The sequence below is a fragment of the Canis lupus genome, chromosome 29 (assembly GCF_048164855.1).
Source record: "Canis lupus baileyi chromosome 29, mCanLup2.hap1, whole genome shotgun sequence".
In the NCBI taxonomy this organism is placed as follows: Eukaryota; Metazoa; Chordata; class Mammalia; order Carnivora; family Canidae; genus Canis; species Canis lupus.
In genome coordinates, this window is record NC_132866.1 from 35,692,495 (window position 1) to 35,714,555 (window position 22,061).

Sequence of the window (22,061 nt, forward strand, 5' to 3'; positions counted from 1 at the left end):
GATGACACCCTGAGCTGAAGGCAGATGCTCAACCACTGAGCTACCTAGATGCCCCTCTTAGTGCCTTTAAAATAAGGGGACTTGGATTTTCATGTGGCACTTGGGTGCTGCAAATTAGGTAGCAGGTCTTGACTATAAGACGGGATCTTTGAGCATTCCCGAGGAAGGCAACTGACTGTGGAGAAAGTTCCTTTTTTAGGTTCACCAGTGATATTCCAATTCTCAGGGGATTAAAGGAAGCATATGAGGCAGTGACAAGTATGAATGCCTACGAAATCCTGAGATCTGTTCACAGCTGAGGAGTGGGGCCCACTGATTCAGTAGAAAGGCCAAGTGTCGTGTAGCCTTGAAATGGCCAGCCCTGCAGAGCTAGAAAGTTCAAAGAGGGTGGTTGGCAGTGGCAGGTGCAGCTGGGAGGTCAAGGAGGTGGAGTAGAAAGAGGCCCTTGAATATACCCTTGAAGAGGTAATCGGAGACCTAGAGAAGTCTTGGAAGAGAAGGGTAAAAGCCGGCTGGAATTGAGAGGAGAATTCCAAAAGTGAAGTGGAGACCACAAGAAAGAGAACGTGTTTGGGAGACTTTAGAGATGAAAGTTGGTAGGGCTGCAGATGTGCAGATGGGTGGCCTGCACCAGTCTGCTGGTCACTGCACAGGCGCGGAGGGCAGAGGAAAAGAACTGGGCCAGGACACCAGCAAAGGGGGTGAGGAGAGGGAGGGCCATGGCGGAGGCTCTAGCACACACCTGAGTTCCCAAATCCTTGCCACCGCCACCACCCTCACCCCAATTGGCAAGCTCCTGAGCAGCCACTGGTGAAGCAGAAGGAGGGTGTCAAGCAATGCTTCTGAAAATCTGGTCTGCGAACATGTGCAGGAGAACCACTATCTGGTGTTTGTTCCTAATGCATTTTCTAGATCCTAACCTGGACCTCCACTATCAGGATCTCTCAGGGCCCTGGGCACGGGAGGGCAGGAATTAGCATTTTATGCTAAAGTTCCCAGGTAGTCCTGATGGCCCCAAACATATTTGAAAACCGGGAGGAATAGATCCGGCTGTGTCGGGAGGGCCCAGGTAGGGAGTGAGGTCAGCGAGGGCAGATCCTGGGCACTGGACTGTATAATATAGTGGTGCAGGGGCTGGGTCAGAAAGGGAGGGTGTGGATGATGACTCGAGTCATTGCAATGCACAGCTGTCACAAACGGAGGTGCCTCTCAGCAGCTTCCCACCACCAGTCCCCAGCCAATTCCACACACACCCCCCCTTCTTGACTCTCTGAGAGTAACTCTCTCCTGCAATCACCAGGGAGGATTAAGAATTTCCAGTGAAGACTGTTACTGAAAGTTGTACTCGGGCCTATCTTGTTTTTGTTTGGAGGTAGTTCGCCTAAGGAAGGTCCAAACAACACAAGCCATATGAGGGGTTTTTAGGATAAAAGGGAAGATCCCATCAGCTCGATGTACCGAGTATGCCCAGTACTTGGCTCTGCTCCCAAGCCAAGCACTACCCACTGGTTTCTTCTTCCTTCTCCAGCCTCACGCTTTGTTCAAACTCTCCTTGCTAAAATATCCAGAAAACTTCCAGGCCTTGGCTTTGGCAAAATTCCTTATTCTGGGTTCAGCCTTTCAGCCCTAGACAAATTCAATCTCCTTAGGCCACCGATTCTGCTAGCGTGAAGAAGCTGGCAGGATTTATGTGTGTTCCTCACATTCAGCCTCTTACTCAGTTTCCCTAACCTCTGGCTTCCTCTTCTCTCTAAGATTCCTTTGCAAATCTATTTTGATTAATCCCTGACTGATGTCTCACTAATCTGATGATTCCTTCCAGGCAGACCAGTTTGCTTCCCAGCTTCTCAAAGAACTGATTCCCAAAGAACTTCTCAAGATACCAACAATCCCATGGTTCCTGAATGTTTTCAAAAGCAGTCTTTCTCAAACGTTAGCATGCAGACAGGTCACCTGGGAATACACAGTCTCATTTAGAGGGTTTGGGCGGGACCTGAGATTCTGCTTCTGGTCCCAGTCATGCTTACGCTTCTGGCCCACGGTTCGTACCCAGAGTGGCAGGTTTTATAAAGGAGTAGCTCATAATTCTCTCCCCTGTCCTGCTCTATCTGCTCCAGGCTTACTATTATTTTTTAATCATATCCTCATTCTACTTTAAACACAGGAACAGGAAAAGAACCTATCTGTAGCTAATTTGGATTTAGTTTTCTTGTTTCTAGTCAACTTGATCTCTCTAAACCAACTGCAAATTAGCATCCCACCCACAAATTTCTACCATTTTCTTTGCATTATTTTCTCAGGGCCCAGTTGCAAATGTCTTGTGCACAAGACATGTTATAGAGATAGAAGGACAGTGAGTTGTAGACAGCAGCGAGCAGGCAGGCTTCCTCCAACCACCAGATGACATGGAACGAAGCTCCAAAAGTTGGGCTCAGAGGGGCCTAGTTCCCCGTGCCCTGGGCCACTTGCTGAGTTATCTCACATACTCTGTCTCATGGCTTTCACACCCAGCACCTCAGTTTTCTCATCCTTTGCATTAGCAGTTGTTAAGTAAAAAGGAGCCAATTGCTAGAACTCCTAATTTTAGAAAAAAAAAATCATAATTTTTCTACTTGTATTTAGGGGCTGAAAACATTTATTTCTTATAACATTTACATTTTAAATAAAGATTTCTTTATATTTGCACTTTTTTTTTTGTACTAGGTAAGTGAATTGAGTGAATTGCCTCTCTAAAAATAAAGTTTTGGAATTGTGACAAATGTTTTACAATAGTAATATTTGAAGATGGAAAAATGGTTATTATTAAACATACATCTTAGGTCTTTCCTGTCACTAAAACCTTCTGCTTATTCCTCAGGATCCCCACCACCTTCAAACCACTGCCTGAATTTCTTAACTTCTCACAGCTGAACCCTTAGAATGACCCATACTTATTCAGAGACATCTTCATCCACGCTGTCTCATGAAGTGTCTGAAGTGGGCATCTGTTATCACAATTGTACTGAACTTGCCCTACAAGGACATTAGCTATCTCTCAGTCACTGAGTCTAATGGCTTCTCAGTCTGTTTATTTGCCCTGTCTGAGCAGGTGATGCTGTCAACACAGAAGACCAGAAACAAAGCAAGGATGTCTACTGCACCATGTCTGTTCAACCTTTGCATTATAAATATTTATAATACAAATATATATACAAGGTATATAATACAAATATACATAATAATTATGTATAATATATAAATGTGTTAGATATTTATGTACGTAAATGTATTGTATATTATATATAATATATATTTCTGTACATTAAAATGTTTTGACGTCTCAAAAAAAAAAAAAAGAGAAAAGAGAAAGGATCGTGCCTGGGGAGAGGCTGGTTCTTCTAAAACTAGTCAATTCTAAGCGATTACAAAGGGCTCAGCTGAAAGCATGCATTTGTATTAAAACTAGACAATCTAGAGCCAAACTTTCTCTGGCCCAAACTCCCCAGAAGGCAGTCTTCCTCTACTTTAATCATCCCAGGGCCCGGTACCAGGCAACCAGACACCATCCTTAGAGCCTAGAACCTGCTGAAATTGTTCAAACTAGCCAGTGCTAAACTGTTCATCCTTCTCTGCCTTATCTTTCCCACAGAAACCCTCATAAAGACTCCATCCTTGGTTTTCCCCTTTCTCCTGTTTTCCTCCTGACTACCTAAGGCTTTCCACGTGGCCCTGTGTGGCATGCCATGCCTCCTGTTACTAGGACTTGTGAGAATAATAAACTTTTGTTTTTCTGAACCTCTCCTGTGTTTTCTCTTGTGGTTGTATCTGACTGATCATCACATAAAATAACTAGAACACCTTGTTCCTGGGGATTTTAGACAGAGCCATAAATCAAGAAAAAAAAATACACAGCATCTAGATAAAGAAAGCAAGAAATATCCATAGATGACATGATTATCTATGTAGACATTTCTTTAAAAAAGCCTACTAGAATTAATGAGTGAGCTTAACAAGGCTACATCATCAAGTGGACATTGAAATTCCAAAACAAAACCGTTTACAATAGCATCCAAAAGAAGAGATACTTAAGGATAGATATGACCAAAGATGTTCAAGGTATGTGCACTGCAAACTATAAAACATTGCTGAAAATAATGAAAGAGGCCTAAATAATAGGATCTTGGAATGGATGTGGAACAGAAGAATCAATATTATTGCCAATTCTCCTCAGATTTACGTATAGATTCAAGGCAGTACAACTGAAATTATAGTTGGCTTTTATTTTTGTAGAAATTGACAAGCTGTTTCTAAAATTCATAGGGAAATGCCAAAAACTTAGAATTGCCAAAACAGAATTAAGTTGGAAATCTTATACCACTTGACCTCAAAACTTATTCTAAAGTTACAGGAATCAAGATATACGTTGTATTGGCATAAAGATAGACAAATAAATTAACAAACAGAATAGAAAATCCAAAAATAGACCTACACATATGTAGTAATTGATGTCTGACAAAGGGGTGCTAGAGCAATTGGATCTTTGTACACAAGAAATTAACATTAACAAAAGAACTAAAACATATTTAAAAAAAAAACCAAAACCTCTTCAGTCTATAGCTTGTACCATATATAAAAATTAACTTAAAAAGTGGATTGGGATGCCTGGGTGGCTCAATTGGTTAAGCATCTGACATCAGCTCAGGTCCTGATCCTGGGGTTCTGGGATAGAGCCCTGAGTCCATCTCCCTGCTCAGTGGGGAATCTGCTTCTCCCTCTCCCTATCTCCCTGCTCATACTCTCTCTCTCTCAAATAAATAAATCAATAAAATATTTTTTAAAAATGGATTATCGACCTAAATATAAAACCCAAAACTGTGGAAATTTTAGGAAAAAACATAGGATAAGATCTCCACGACCTTAGTTTACCCTGAGATTTCTTAGTGACGGCACAATCCACAAAAGAATGCATTGATAAATTGGACTTTATCAAAAAGAAGAACAGTTCTTCGAATGACATTGTTAAGGCTAGTGTAAAAAAAAAAACAACAACAACAACAAAAAACAAACACACAGCCTGGGGCGGCGGGGATGCTTATAAATCACGTATCTGGTAAATGACTTCTGTCCAGAATTCATAAAGAATTTTCAGATCTTAATCCAGAAGTTCACTGACAAGTGAAGGTATGCACAAAAAATCTATCCTTTGCTATCCATATAACAAAATACTACTCAGCAGTCAAAAAGAATGAACCAAGGATAAACTGCGAAGATGGGTATAATCGATTCTAATCGTGCTGATTGAAAAAAGCCAGCCAAAAAGAAGTCCCCCTGTCCACGTCTGTTTACGTGCCCCGCCGTAAGGTAGAAGGAATTAGTAGGGGCTGGGAGCGGCTCAGGTAGCTGCCTACCAACGGGGCGGAGGCCGGAGGGAGGTAAAAAGGGATGGCCAAGGAGCACAAGGGCAGTTTGGGGGATGAGAGGTGTCCGTTCTCTTCATCACAGTCCCGGGTTCAAGGGTGTGTACATTTGTCAGCGCATCGTCTCTTGCAGTCCACCTCTGCTGCCCTGCCTCTCCCTGACCTTTGTCTGTTACTACTGCGCATCCTTCTAGGATACCCCAACTTTCGTGGGCTTTGGCTTCCTAAAAGAAAAGGAGGGGGGGCAGTCCGGGTGGCTCAGCGTTTTAGCGCTTCAGCCCAGGGCGTGATCCTGGGGTCCCGGGATCGAGTCCCGCGTCGGGCTCCCCGCATGGAACCTGCTTCTCCCTCTGCCTGTGTCTCTGCCTCTCTCTCTCTCTGTGTCTCTCATGAATAGATAGATTAAAACCTTAAAAAAAAAAGAAAGAAAGAAAGAAAGAAAGAAAGAAAGAAAGAAAGAAAGAAAGAAGAAAGAAAGAAAGAAAGAAAGAAAGAAAGAAAGAAAGAAAGAAAGAAAGAAAGAAAGAAAGAAAAAAGAAAAGGAGGGGTGACAGCATTTCAGGAAAAAAACTTTCAGGTGAAGAAGTATGAAAAGCTTCCTTACTTCTGTGGTACGACTGGGGGCTGGGGGTGGGGTGGGAAAACCTCGGCTTCTGGCCCCTCTCCTTCCCTTCCTTCCCTTCCCGAGCCTTTCTCCCCACCTCCAGTTCTCTCTGCAGATGAGCACTGGGGTAATTGTCTCAGATGATCATCTGGAACGTTCCAGTGTCCTGCTTAGAGGCTTCTCGAGGCTCCCTATTGTTTTGTTTTGCGTATATTTTTATTGGTGTTTGATTTGCCAACATACAGTGTAACACCCGGTGCTCATCCCTCAAGTGAGGCTCCCCGTTGTTAAGACAAGGTCCTTGGCGGGATGAGCCTGGGTGTTATGCTATATGCTGGCAAATCGAACTCCAATAAAAAAAATATACCAGAAAAAAAAAAAAAAAAAAAAAAAAAAGACAAGGTCCGGGTAACTTAGCCAGGCAGCCAGGCACTTTCCAACCCAGCCCTGCCTGGACTTCATCTCTTTCCTCCTCTGTAATGAATCCTCTGCTCCAGCCAAGCCGGTCTCCTTCCCCCTTCCACAGAGCTCTATCTCTTCCAGCTGCTTCTCCTCCTTGACTGATAGCTCCCTCCTTGGAGGCTTAGCCCCAGCCCTTTGGTTCCCTGCAACCTTTCTGACTCTGAGTCATCATTTCCTTTTCCTCCTTGGATTTCAGGCTGTTTAGGTCCAAACGTTTGGGCAATGAACCACACCTTGTTTTATGAAAGTTTTATTCTGCTATTTAACTTTCCACATATGTATGTATGTTTCTCTCTCCATTTGGGCGATTGCTTTCCTACGTATGTTGCAAAAACATCAGTGCCTCCAGCTGCTCAAACCATAAAGCTCCTTGTATTCAAATACTCCGGGGGAAAAGCTGCATACCATGCCCCTCTCTAGAAGATTCCCATTGCCTATCAACATATTTAAAAAATCTTAAAAAGTCCTGTACCGCTGAAACTTGGATTATATATTTGATTCGTTTCTTTACTTATTTTCTGATTCTTAACTGTTGAGAAAATCCTTCTTATCTTGAAAGGATGTTAATATTCCTCAGAATTCCTCTCAGAGTTGGGATGCCTGGGTGGCTCAGCGGTTGCGCATCTGCCTTTGGCTCAGGGTGTGATCCCGGGGTATCAGGATCGAGTCCCGCATCTGGCTCCCTGCATGGAGCCTGCTTCTCCCTCTGCCTATGTCTCTGCCCCTCTCTGTGTGTCTCTCATCAATAAATAAATAAAATCTTAAAAAAAAAAAAAAGAATTCCTCTCAGAGGAGATTTGGGAAGTCCTGAATTAGATTATGAACACTTTATCCATCCCTGTAACCCCACCATGGTGCCTAGCCTACTGACCTAGTGCTTAGTAGGTGCTTAGGATGTATTCAGGGATTTGGTGAATAATCGTTAATGTTTTGCTCACTGATCTAAATTCTTCTAAGAGTTTCTTTCTGTGCCATCTTGAGAATGCCATAAAACAAATAAATAACCTTGCTTCCATTTCTTATTAAATTTATTGGCAGTAGACTCTGAAGCTTAATGGGATTTCTAAGTCCTCTATATGCTCCCATGTCTGCCTGAGAAAGATAGTTTGTACTCCAACACAGTGGGAACATAAAAAGTTCACTGAATTTTCTGCTTCTAATACACCAGACCCAGGCTCAGCTTTTTGTTTCAATGTCTGCCTTATCGTTTCATTTCACTCAGAGAAACGATTCAGAGCAAGGCTGGGGAGCCTTCTGGACTCCCACAAAGGAACTACACAGAAATGTTACACAAACGGGTCATACTTCCAGGTCTAATTTTTTCACATTCCTGGGTTTGGATGTACTTTCACCAGCATGCTAGATAGAGAAGCTAATGATTTGGATCTGAATCTGAGATAGCAAAAGAAAAATAACTACAATTATTTCAATAACCAAAGTTGTGGTAGGGTTGCTAGCACCATGAAGCCAAAGTTTAATATTGGGATTCGAAAGTATTAGGAAATCTTAGAAAGGATTGACAGCGTTAGTGATTTTATTTTAGTTTTTTTAGTTAGTAGGACTTTTTTAAAAAAATTGCTTTTAATAGGTGATATATCTTATACATTGTAGTATTCATATTATGTCATACAATGTAATTCATTAAACATACATATATGTGTATATATATATAACAAAAATTCAACACATACAAAAGAGTGTATATCAAAAAGCTAATTCCCTCCCATCTCTGCTTCCCACCCAACCTGCCCTCCCCAGAGGCAACCCTTTTTAAAAGATACTTTTTGAATCTTTTGAACACATTCTATTCATATATAAGTACATATTTATGCAATCCCAAATGCTATCATGCAACTTACACTTCTTAACCTTGCTTCTTTCTTAGTATGCAGGAGACATGTCCATTTTAGTACCTTTAGGGCTTCAGTGTCCCATTCACCGTCTATTATTTCCATAGTGATGACCATTTTGTTTATTTTAATTTTCTTGCTAGCATAAATGATCCTATGATGAATATTCATATATGCACATGTCCTTTCACAAATGTGTGAATAAAACCATGTAATTAATAATTCTTTTTTTTTTAATTTTTATTTATTTATGATAGAGAGAGAGAGAGAGAGAGAGAGGCAGAGACACAGGCAGAGGGAGAAGCAGGCTCCATGCACTGGGAGCCCGATGTGGGATTCGATCCCGGGTCTCCAGGATCGCGCCCTGGGCCAAAGGCAGGCGCCAAACAGCTGCGCCACCCAGGGATCCCAATAATTCTTATATTTAGAAATTTTGGGGTCAAGAGGTTTACATATTTTTAAACTTTAATGGATCCCACTAATTTGCTTTCTTTAGCAGCCATGGTGGAATTTACAATTCTACCACCAGTGTATGACTGTCATTTCCCAACACCCTTATCTATACTATTTGTTATCCAACTTTCCTTTTAACTTTTTCCAACATAAGTTAAAGACATGTCATAATTTGGATTTCTTACAGGATAAGTGAAGTAATGTGAAACATTTTTCCAGATGAAAAACCTACAATACTTCCTTTTCTGTGAATTATGCATATTCTTTATCCATGTTCTGTTGGGGTATTGTCTTATTATTGATTCATGGGAATTCTTTTTTACTGTCTGTGGTATATATCAAAATAACTGACTTTAATCATTAATATTAAACTCCTGAAGGAGACATTAGACCATGATCTCTTCTAAAGTGTCATTCTCTTAAATCTGTCTTTTAAAAGATGTGTTAGAGACTGCTTCAGAGATTATTGATCTCCTTCCACTTCAGCGTCATAAAATTCTTCCTACCAAAACAAGACCACAGTTACATATCAGCACACTCTGTATCAGCTTTCCAAAATTAGCCAGTAGATTTAATAGTTTTTTTTTTTTGAAATGAGGTATGCTCATGACTTTATGTTCTAGCAGAAGTAGGCTGCATATCTGCTATGGCTAGTGGGATTTATTCAAGGAACAACCCTCCCATTCCCTCTAGATCAGAGCTTACAGATTGGCCACCCAAGGGCCAAACACAGCCATGATGTGTTTTACTTGGCCAGCATGGTGTTTAGAAAAAATTTGAATTAGTTACCCATATTAAAGACAGTGGGTAATTTTACAGGAATATCTAGACTTCTGGCTTCTGCTGACAAATCACAAGATCTGGCAACACTGCATCTCCACATGACAACAATTGGCTGGAGCTTGTGGGTATCTGCTCTTTTCATGGACCATGCATCTCTATGTTCTTCAACCAAGCCTGCCTCATTTATATCACCTGCCAATTTCCCAGACGTGTTTGCCTTCGTAACACCTGACCATTTGTTCCCAGAATTTTCCTCTCTCTCCCTCATCAGTCAGAAGAAGAAAAAAATCCCCCCAGTGTCTTGTCTCAGACTCAGGTCTGACTCAGGTCCAGTCCTCCTCATCCTAGCCTTCCTTCCTTTCCTTCTTTGGAACATGGTCTCCCTACATACACGGTGTGTTGCCTTGCACTCTGCTTGAGTTCCCATGCTTCCCCTTTCCCTCTTCCCTCAGATGCCTTCCAAAAGAATTTAGAACGATTAAAAAAAAAAAAAAACTCTGCTTGGATAGGGCATGAATTTTAAAACACGGTTAAACACACTTTAGCCAAGTTTTGAGAAAGATGAAGAAAAGCGTCTTTCTGAGGCTTCCTTTGGGAAGAATGGAGGCTCTAACTTGCCAGTATTTTTGAGGATGGAGCATAGTGACCTGGGATTGGCTCGCTCTTTTCCACCCCTACCAGCTTCTCATAGGTCACATTCTCATCGGCTCCCACCCAAACCTTGAACCTCGGCCTCAGCTTTGTAATTTCTCTCCCTGCTGCCAGTCTCTACTCTTCAATTCTGTCTTCCAGACACGATTTTCTAAAGTGTGAATCTATTTTATCAACCCCTACCCATCTTCAAAACCTTCAGTCCCTGTTGCCTGAAAGTGTCCTCATCAACAAGGCTCCTGGGGTCCTTCATAATTGACCTTAAGGACCTCACTTCAACCAATCCCTTTATCTTGTAGCCTAGGCACGTCAGTTTCTGTGCTAGTCCTTGAGCATGCGCCAGGAATGTGGTGTCCCCGGGCTGCTGCAAATAGGGCTCCCTTTCATGGAATCACTGTATTCTGATGTTTTACATCATATGTTCCTTTTCATCCTTCAAGATCCAAGGCAATATCACTTCCTCAGCCTTGGATAGGGTTAGCACTCCCAAGCCTCGTATGTTCCAACAGCACTTGTCATACTGCAATCACAGTCACTTCACCCGGGCCTACCTCCACTCTCAGCCCCTCTAGAACAAGAACTGTTTCATTTTTTTAAAAACCAATGTTGGAAGCATAGGCTCCAGTACAAATTAGATGCTCAATGTCTGATGAACAGAAAAAATAATGAGAAATGGAAAATAATGTATATAACTCACATGACTATATGAATGCTTAACCCTCATTTATATTTGAAGAGATGCTTTTTATTTTTTTATTTTTTAGATTTTATGTATTTATTCATGAGAGTCACAGAGGGAGAGGCAGAGACATCGGCAGACAAAGTTCCCGGTGAGGAACCCAATGCCAGACTCGATCCCAGAACCCCAGGACCCCAGGATCACCACCTTGAGTTGAAGGCAGACGCTCAACCTCTGAGCTACCTAAGTGCCCCAAAAGAGGTGCTTTTTTAAACAAATTTTTGTAACAGCAGAATCAGGGAATTAGAAACCATACAAGGGATAGCAAACAGAGGAAATTTAATACAGGGAATTGTTTCACAGATGTTGGAAGGAATTCTAGAAGAGCAAAACGGGAAGTTGAGACAACCTAGTTATTAATAATTGTGGGAGAAGCTACTGACCCCAGGGTTGAGGTAAACTAGCTACACACTTGGGACACACGTGCTAATTGATGAGGTTGCAGCAGTGAATAATATGGACACAATCTGCCTCATTGTGTTTTCAGCTTATCCAGGAGGAGAGATATTAAGGGGATATCAACAATAATGTATTTTGATAAGGTGCATAGAGAGAGCTCCAGAACCACAGTGCTGGGGGATTTAATTTAGTCTGGGGTAGTGGTTTCCAAAGCATGGTCTAAAGAATCAGAAATACCTGGGGTCTTGTTTAAATTACTCACCCCCTCATTCTAGACCTACTGAATTAGAATTTGGTGGAAGGGGGCAGAGAACAGAAGGAATCTATAGCTTTAAAAAGCTCTCCAGGTGATTCTGATGTATTCCAAAGTTTGAGAAGCCTTGCTAAGGAGGTCTATGTGGCCTAGATAAGGAAATATCATTTACTCTGAGACTGGAAATGTGAGCATGAGGAAGTCACAAGCAGGAGGGGTGGGAAAAGATTATTCCAGGCCTAAAGGACATCATGTAGCAAGATCTGGAAGTATAAGAAAGCCAGGTCTACGACAAGAACCAGTATATAAGGGAAGCAAAGTGGTTAGAGATGAAGAATCGTAGAAGGAACAAAGAGAAATCAGAAGGTGGTAGAACTGGACCCTGTGAATTCTGATAAAAAAATAAAGTGAAATAGAAATCATAAGATTAACTTGGCTTGACCAATCTCACACTAATCGTCCGGTAACCTGGCTATGCAAGCAACTTTGTAATTTCAAACAGACTGAAATTGGTGAAGCTACCCTAAAGAAAATGAGGCCCCATGTTAAGTCTTGGTGAACATTTGTTGTCTGTGTCATGGGAAAAAAATGCCAACCGAATTCACTCCATTCCCTTTCCCTACCGAAAGAGACAGGTTGAACCTAAATAATTTAATCCAGTAGTCTGGAGTTCTTCCTGGTCTGTCAAGGGGCATCTGTTAACAAGTGGCCTTGTTCCTTTCTCTATGCTGTTTGGCTCCTGGTGGGAAGTCTGTTCTGCACAATAATGGGGCTTGGTTGTCTTGCCAGTGAGAAAACAGGTCTCTCTCCATGAGGATTCAGCTCACATTATTCCTGAGATAGTGTATGTGCCCAATTTAACATGGCCATGATGAAAAGGGCTGGTATGCCTGTAGAAATGAAGTGGAACTGTGACCAGAGGGATCCACATGTACCCAGGATGATAATGAGATTTGTTTTTCTTTTCCTCCCTCCCTCCCTCCCTCCCTCCCTCCCTCCCTCCCTCCCTCCCTCCCTCCCTTCCTTCTCTCTTCTTTCTTTTCTTTCTTTCTTTCTTTCTTTCTTTCTTTCTTTCTTTCTTTCTTTCTTTCTTTCTTTCTTTCTTTCTTTCTTTCTTTCTTTCTTTCTTTCTTTCTTTCTTTCTTTCTTTCTTTCTTTCTTTCTTTCTCTTTTCTTTCTTTCTTTCTTTTCTTTCTTTTTCTTTCCCTCTTTCAGATTTCAGTGGCCATAGACATCTCTGAACACCCAGCAGTGCTACTTTAGACTGAAAAAGGGACTTGGGATCTTGCATGGGAAGGAAAGAAGAACCCAGGGAGGGAGGCCTCTTAGGGTTGATCAAGGTGGGTTTTTTTTGTAGGGGAGATGGGTAAAGATTTAGACAAGAGCTAGGGAAGAAAGTACCTGGGAGGGCCTGAAACCCAAGGGTAAGGTAAGGCAGCAGTGGGGAGAGAAGGAGGCAGAGGACCTCACCCTGGAGAAATGCCTAAGTCTTCAGCTACCTCCCTCTGGAACTCAAGAAGTTTTCAGCTGGTGAGATCTTTGACCTTACTGGATGCAGGGCTCCATGCCAGAAGGGAATTGGAATGAAGGAGAGGATCCTTACCTGTAATTCTCATCTGAGATTGACTCTCTGTTCAGTACAGTCACGTGTTTATGCCTGCCAAGTGTGACATGGAGACCAAAAGGCCGAAAATGGAGCGCTGTCCGCCTACATCCTCACCGGATCCAGAGGAGAAGGTGCCTATCTTTATATTTCTTTGTCAGGTGGATTCTGGTCAGGAGTTCTGAGTAAGCCAGACAGAGCTGGGACAAGCAGCACCGCGGAGTGGACAAACCCAAAGAAGGGGTACCAGTTTTTTTCCTTACCTCATGGTTTGGACAAGCTGCCTTCTGAAAGATGGTAGGGGAAGCTAGATATCTTTGTAATAACCAACTGTCTTGTATCTAAGAAGAGAACTCACGGTAACGAGGACCCACACAGATATACGTCTGAAAGTACAGAACACACCATCTCAAAGCCCGGGAGCTGGAGCCAGGCCCTCATGCCTCCTCCTGGTGGTCACCGGCAATCAGCCTCCCTAACTCAGCTCTCAATATGCCCAGAGCAGGAGGGCATCTGAGACTTTGCAAAGGTACAAAACAAAAGGACATTAGCTACTCTGAGAAACCTGCTCACAGGCCTAGTGGTTTGTGGCTGTTTTGTTTTTAATCAGTGACATGCCCTGGGGCAGTCCCCTTGATAGCTTCTAGAATCTGCTTTTTTTTTTTTTTTTTTTTTTTTACTGCTCTCCCCTGGCCCCCCATCAGGGGCAGATTCTTAAGTAGGATTGCCAGATAAAATCCAGAACACTCAATTAACTTTGAATTTTGGATAAACATTGAATAACTTTTTAGCATGAGTGTGTCCTGAATATTGCACAAAGAATTCTAATTTAACAGGGCATCCTGTATGTTTAATCTCTTGGGGGGGGGGACTCCCTGAGGGTGAAGACTCCTGATTCTGTGCCTGTGAGCAAGCAGCTGGCTTTAGTCTTTTTTTCTACTTTGAGATTGCTCAATGATCACTGATTTTATTACCTGTGAAGACTTTCTGCACGGTCTAGGAGAGAGAGCGAAGTGCATATTTCTCAGCTCTCTAGACAATTTTTTTGTGTGTGTGTCTGTACTGAACACAGCAGCCCAGTAAGGAAATTGAGAAGAGAAATGCAGCATTATTAGTTCTCCAATAAAACCCCCTATGTCTTTCACTCTCCAGCATTGGGGTGTAAGCTGGAGGTAGACAAGGCCAGTTCAGAAATACCAAGGCAATGTGATCTGAAACTGTCAAAAGAGATTTGATTTATAACCACCTCTCACACCACAGAGTCCTTTGTTGGTTAGTTGTGAGTGTTGTTTTTTTTTTTTTTAATAGCACTAGTACTGTACTTTCATTTTGAGAAAGCAACTTGCCCTTAGCTAAAGTGAGAATTAGATAAATTACTCTCCTCCCATCAGATTATTAATGACTAAAACTCTCTGCCTCAAGATTTTTGAAACTTCGATGAGTATAAACTGAAAAAAACAGTCACTTGAGTGCTGCAGGCGACTTTCCACCTCGTAGGAAGTGGAGATTCAATAATCCTTTAGGCTAGAATCTTCCTTTATTAGTACTACCAGCTGGTGGTTAATAAATCACTTTTATTTACACAAATGTAAAGCAAGTATCTACCCATTGCTTCTTGTTGAAAAGTGTAAAGTTATCACTGACCTGACTGCTGTTTAGACTAGATGTTCACTGTTATGTTTGGAAATAGCAATTGTTATGTTTGCCTTTGTCAGACTGGCTTCTCTGTATACTTGTTTTGGTTCTAGGGATTGCTTCTAGAAGCTGAGGATTTGGGCAGGCAAAACAGGAAAAACATGAGATCCATATCTCATGCTAGAGGAATTGAACAGAGTTGGGCCCAGCTCAGCCCATATTGGCACACAGTTGTCACAGGCACACTGCTAAGACTGAATTATACAGAATATAAAAATTAGTGAAAGGGAATAAAGGGAAAGGAGAGAAAATGAGTGAAAATATCAGTGAGGGTGACAGAACATGAGAGACACCTAACTCTGGGAAATGAACAAGGGATAGTGGAAGGGGAAGTAGGCAGGGGGTTGGGGTGATTGGGTGATGGGCACTGAGGGGGGCACTTGGCGGGATGAGCACTGGGTGTTATGCTATATGTTGGCAAATTGAACTCCAATTAAAAAAAGAAAGAAAGAAAGAAAGAAAGAAAGAAAGAAAGAAAGAAAGAAAGAAAGAAAGAAAGAAAGAAGAAAGAAAAGAAAGAAAGAAAGAAAGAAAGAAAGAGAAAGAAAGAAGAAAGAAAGAAAGAAAGAAAGAAGAAAGAAAAGAAAGAAGAAAGAAAGAAAGAAAAAGAAAGAAAGAAAGAAAGAAAGAAAGAAAGAAAGAAAGAAAGAAAGAAAGAAAAAGAAAGAAAGAAAGAAAGAAAAAAGGAAGAACGAACTGATGTTGGACCCTTGTTAGGTTGAGGCATATAGGGCAAGGCCACCCCCTAGTGGTAGGGGTTGGGATTGCTCCTTAAGGAAGGAGAAATTCCCATGTCAATCATCCCAAGAAAAACCAATTATATCCAGATTAGGTTAAACCTGCTTCTCTTTCTGAAATAAAGTCTAGAAGTTGGCAGTCAGAACTTTTAGGGTAGCTCTTTGGTCCCCAAGGACTCAGGCTTCCTTCTATTTTTCTGCTTAATTTACCTTAATGAACAGCTTCTGTTCTTAGGGTCACAGAATGGCTGCCGGAGCTCCAGCCATCATATTCACAGCAGAGCCTAGAAAGAGGAAAATTGGAGGAGGAAGAAAATTGTGTGAGTGTATGTGTTTTAGGGTAAGGCCTCTCAGCTGATTGTCTTTTAAAGTCTTTCTGAAGTGCCCCAAACAGTTCCAAAACTGGCTGAGGAAGTCTCTTACCAGGGTGCCTTGCACCCTAAATGAATGGGGGTGCTATTACTACGGAGTCAGGGGAATGGATACTAGGGGCAACAGTAGAGTCCCCCATCTGGGAAGCAGGAACCTAGATGGGCAGAGATGTGCCTTGTTACTCAAAGCCACTTGGCAGTTGGGCCTGAACTTTCTAGCAGCAGGTGTGAGCTGGACTCTGCCACACAGAGCCCAGGCCAGGTACCATGAACACTGAAAATAACTCTGTGAGGTGTGCTTCAGGGAGCTGCCTCTGCCAACAGCTGAGGTTACTCTTGAAGCTGAGCTTACTTCTGTTATCCTTAAGCCTCCTGTGAAGGAAGGCTTAAGGATGTTCTGTTACTCTTCTGTTGGGCTGTGGGAAATTCAGGTGTAGGGTGGGGAGGTGTTCCTGCCTCAAATTGACCAGTAGTAGGAGGGCTATTTCTCCCTGCCCAAAGGGGCATGGGTGGTATCTGTTGCCCAACAAAGATTGGCTGCCCAGAGCTGCCAGAGGCCAGTAGAACCTCCCGAGGGGTCTGGCTGAGTTAGTAGCTTGTGGCTTGGCAGCCTGAGGAGGGGTCTAAGGAGACCAACATGAGCAGGTCGGACAAATTCCTAAGCACACTTTAGGATTTCCACCCTGGTTTGCCCTGGACTGAGAGGTTTCCTGGGCTGTAGGACCTTCGGTGCTAAAATCAAGAAAGTTCTGGAGAAACTGGGATGAGTTAGTCATCTAGGAATACAGGTAAGAAAGCATCTTGTAGGGAACCTTAGAATTTGCTTGGGGACACTTCGAAGCTGAGGGATGAGTGCTTGCATGGTGGAAGCTAGAGGCTCAGAGTCACTGAGGTCTTTTATTATTGTAGTTTATATCTTAGAACAGTTTTAGGTACACAGAAAAATTGAGAGGAAGATGCAGAAATTTCCCATATACCTCCTCATGCCACCAGGCATGGCCTCCCCCATTATTAACATTCCTAACCAGATAGAACATTCATTACAATTGATGAATCTACACCGACACAAAGCCACTTGGCAGTTGGGCCTGAACTTTCTAGCAGCCCATAATATAATAACCAGTCCATAATTTACATTAGGGATCACTTTTGGTGGTGTACATTCTGTGGGTTTGGACCAACGTATGATCGCATGTATCCATCATTATAGTATCAAATGGAGTATTTTCACTGCTCTAAAAATTCTATTCATCCCTCTCTCCTCCAGCCTGGCAACCATTGATCTTTTTGCTGTCTCCATACATTTGCCTTTTCTAGAATGTCATATAGTTGGAATCATATGGTATGCAGTCTTTTCAGACTGGCTTCTTTCACTTAGTAATATGCATTTCAGTTTCCTCCATGTCTTTTCATGGTTTGATAGCTCATTTCTTTTTAGCACTGAATAATATTCCACTATCTGGATGTACCGCTGGGATCTTATTTTTACTGGTATGAACCATGGGAAATCAGTTTTAATGATGCCTTAAGATGACAATTCCACAAACTCTACCGCTCAGAATAAAGTCGTGTCTGCATTTGAGCCTAGAAGAGTAAAAATGAAGCAGGTCAAACAAACTTGGCAATCAATGAAAGAATAAATGGAAAAGCCCAAATCCCCCACTATCACCTACAAACCCCCAGAACCTGGCCTGTGCTGTCTCTCCAACCTCATCTCCTGCCTGCCGCACTCCTGTCCTACCTCGCCAGGTTAACTCTCCCAGATGCATCTCGCTGTTTCTAGCGTCTCTACCTGGAATCCCCCCCTGCCTCACCTGATGTGCCTGGTAAACCCCAACTCTTCAAGTTGTAACTGAAGGGTCAACTGTGTGTTTACGGCCTTCCCTGGCCCTCCACAGGCAGAGCTGAGTACCCCTTCCCTCCCACTGGCCACCATTGTGCCCTGGTGCATCCCTACTGTGCTGAATCCCAAAGGCAGTCAGGTACAGGTCTGCCTCTCCCACTGACCAATAAACTCCCTGAGACTAGGAAGCCCTTACTATGTAGCAAACCTCCACGCACATGATACACATACTAGGTGCTTAGCTAATGCTGGTTAAGAGAGTCAATCAGTGGGTGTGCAAATACTTATTTATATTTATATTAACTTGATTTTTCTATTTAGGGCATCATACTATTGACTGTAACTCTCAGTTGGAGGCACTCTGGTCAGATTTCTTTGTTAAAATGCCTAATGGTCTATTTAACTTGGATCTTGTAAATGCACATACACAAACACAGAAATGTTTCATTGGAAATATCACCACTGAGCATAACTAAAATTCATAAACACAACAGAAGGATTCATGAGCAATATTATTATTGAGAATAGCTAAATCTACAGCGTGGGATTAATTATGTTCTGCTTCCCTAACAGTTAACTTAAGCAGACATAAAATAAGCAACAAATATTTCACATTGTATTCAGATATTATCTTGCGGTTCCTTCTCTCTCTGGAATTAGAAAAAGTTTTTAAAGAGTATGGCTGATAGGTTAGCTAAGACAGGGTAAGATAGGGTTTGTTGAGAAAACAAATACATCAACGAAAACAAATCCCAAGTCTCAGGGCTTTAAAACAACAAAGACTCATTTGCCACGCATGCGAGTTTCCTCCAAGTAGTGTCTATGCCACCTCACACGTATGGCCTCTGAGGGCACTGGGAGATCCCTGGGCCACGTGACTCTGCTTACCTCTCATCGGCCAGAGCCCTGTCACATGGCCCCAGCCTACAGGCTAGGAAATGTAGAGGAGCCCACAGCTCATTAGGGCAGAAGCAGGCGCTGCAAGACAAGGAGATCCTGAGGTGGCGGTTACCATGGGAGGCATCTCTGAGGGAGCATTCTTGGGGTCCACACCTATGGCAGAAAGCAGGATTGGACAGAGTGACAGGTTAAGCCTCCATGCAGTCTCCTCAGGAGCCTTACCTGATTTGGGGGATGGAGAGCAGAATGGTTCTGAAGACAAGATAATTTCAGGGCTGTCCTGAGTTGGGGCAAAAGGGCTGGACCTTTGTACCTATGCATCAGCTGGTCACTGGATTAGGCTGTTCTGGGAAGAGGTATGGCCCTGAGTGAGGTAGCTCAGCCGAGGTAATTCCAGACAGGACTGTCACCTGAGGGCTGTGTGCTGGCAGCTGGGAAATAAGACCTGCTTACATCTGTGACAGGGGCTGGGGGGCTTACCACAGCGCCCCTGTGGTGAACATGATAGGCTCTTCCAAGCAGATGTCTCTGCACAGATTATATCTGAATCCTCTTTCATCACCCTGGCTTTAAGCCAATCACCGGCTTGGCCTGGGAACCACACCAGTTGTCTGCTAGCAGTTCCATTAAGCTTGGGCATAAAGCACATTCTTCACCCCTAACTGCTTTAGCTGTCCCTGCTGACTACTGCATAGATTTGGGCCCTGCTGAACCCCCAGAAAACATTCTGCAGAATTCCTGCTGCCCACTTCATGAAAGGACTGCCTCTCTCCATCTGCACTGGGTCTTTGCTGAGCTCATTGCGAAGCAGGGATGTCTGTGTCTCCTTGAACTGCCTCTGGCTAAGTGGGCCAGGACTCTTCCAAGGTAAATAGCCTCTTCCAGGCTGGGCTTGCTGTTCAGCACCAGCAAACATCCACTCCTCCAATAGTCCAAGCTGTACTTGTTTTTTTTAACCATATCATGCCCACTCTACACTGTAACATGGCACACAGCATGACCCTGTGAGGAGCATCTGTGCAAATCCAACATTTGTTTCTTGGGTCTCCTAGAGCCCCCCACTTTTCCTTGATCTAACAACATTCTTTCTGTGGAGGCAGTAATAATGGCCGACATTTATTGTAAAGCACTTCATTGTCACAACTATCCTATGCAGAAGTGCCATCATTTTTCCTAATTTACATTTAAGAAAACCAAAGACACCTGCCCAAGGTCATAATGAGGTATGAAGGGTGGAACAGTGTTGTGATCCAGGGAGTCTTACTGCAGACAGAGTTCGGGCTATTGGTCACTATGTCATACTGCTTGTCAAACTCCAATGAGGCCATCGAGCAAACTCCAGGGTTTCTTAAAACTTACGTGCCCAGGAGGCAGGCCCATAAATCAGCAAGGCATATATTCCTGGAACTTCTCAGAAGGGTCATTTAATGTACTCCAATATTGTGCCTGGAAAGCCCAATAAGGAATGAAAACTGAGCTGGGAACTCTCTTCACAAGCCAGAAAGATGAATTAGAAGTAAGTGAACTTAGGGAGGGGGATTCCCCATAAAAAACTGGAGCTAGTATTAAGATATAAATGTATGGACTTTGATCTTTGATGTATGGGACAACTTATGAGTAGTTTTTGTGAATATGTGTGGTGGTACCCTGAAGCAAAAAATTAATCAACTACATTTAGATTGGGAGAAGAGACTGCAACCAGTATTTGTGGGTGGGGTCGGGGTGGCAACAAGAGTGGAGCTGCCCCTGACCCACGCGGAGCCTCCTCCTGTCTCTCCCCACAGAGGTGCAGAGACACAGGGTTACAACCCCTATTGCCCTTGCCCACCACCTCCTTTTGCACAGGAAGCCTAATTGCCTCTGAGTTATAAGGTGGTGCCTTCTTTATCAAACTACCTCGTGAGCGTTGGGGGATACCTTACAAACCTGGTCTGGATGCTGGACAACTGGCTCCTTCATCTGCAGGCATGATAAGGTGATGGTCTTTCTCCACACCGCGTTACCTGGGAAATGGTGCCGGAAGGAAGCAGTGCTGTGCTTCTCTAGCGGGCTTTCTAACCTGTCATGTTGGCTCCCCCGTTTGGATACAAATAGCTGTAATGAGGCCATCCACCAAGCTTCCCAAGTCCTGCCCAGTGATGAAATGTGCTTGCTATAGGCAGGGTCTGGAGGTGATTTGGGCCTGACAGCTTGGCCTCCAACCACATTATTCATGTGTCAGGAAAATGAACACCATGTCCACTGCACATGGTTTTAGCAATTAGACCTTTATTAATACCACAGAGCAGCTGGAACTAGAAATAGTCTCAAGTGCTCACATTCTTTCAAATACAAATATCCAGAGTGGTGGCAGCTGCTGAGGCCAGGTGTATTCATCTTGGGCCAAAATTCTCATACCCTTGACTCCATGTTTTGGGCCTGGACTTTGTGGCTCTGAGAAAAAATGGCTGCAAAGTGCTGCTCTGGCAAGTCCAACTTTCCCCATTGGAGTGAGTGTCTTCTCGCCCTGCTCCCACTGTTCCCCCATTGTCTCTGGCTCAGGTTTTAGAAAGGAGCTTGCCCTCTTGTGTCTGGGGTCTCATTTCTCCCCCAGCGGGAATGCTCCTTCCCATCCCACTCACCTGCATACCTATGCTAGGCTGGACTTCACAGAAGACTAGACTTGGCATAATCCAGCTGCCTACCCAGTAAGAACTCTTCTGTGCTTTTGGCCTCAGTTTCCCCCAGGCATGCCCTCAGCTGTGGAATGGCCCATTTTCATTATAGGACAACTCTGGGTATTTGCAAGTCCTTTCTTGTGTTCCACTTAGCCCTTACTCCCTTACTCTGGCCTCATCAGTTCGATTCCAGTTTGCCTTCACTGCAAGAGATGAAACATCTATTTCTAGGCAGATGGACCACATGAATGTCCTGCTCTTTTATAATCCTCATTCCTAACATTCACCTTCCTAGTTTGTTCCAGTGAAAGAGGGGAAGAGAGTGTAAAATCCACTCCTTCTCCCCATCAAAGGATGGAGGACGATTTATCCTCCAAGAGTGAGGTCCAATATCACCTCCTGCAGAAAGTATCTCCATTTTATTTATTTATTTTCTCCACTTCTATGAATTCCTGTCATATTAAGGACTGTGGTGCATTCAATTGTGCTCCCCCAAAAGATGCATTAGGATCCTAACCCCCAGTACCTCAGAACATGACCTCATTCAGGATAGAGTCTCTTTAAGACAATCAAGTTAAGTGAGGTATTTTAAGGGGGGCCCCAATCCAAGGTGACTAATTAACTTATTAAAAGGGAAAATTTGGGTACAGAGACACACATAGAAG

At 43.1% G+C, this 22,061-nt stretch overlaps 1 long non-coding RNA gene across 1 annotated transcript in view; it reads right to left on the reverse strand.

The window, feature by feature from the left end:
- LOC140620601 (uncharacterized) overlaps window positions 1–20,810 on the reverse strand; it is a 43,881-nt gene extending 23,071 nt beyond the window's left edge. Inside the window, exons 1-3 of the long non-coding RNA XR_012020342.1 lie at window positions 20,666–20,810; window positions 18,728–18,892; window positions 15,836–15,909 (exon numbers count right to left, since the gene is read on the reverse strand). This is a non-coding gene — a long non-coding RNA (uncharacterized lncRNA). The remainder of the gene's footprint in view (window positions 1–15,835; window positions 15,910–18,727; window positions 18,893–20,665) is intronic.
- Window positions 20,811–22,061: the final 1,251 nt, after the last annotated feature.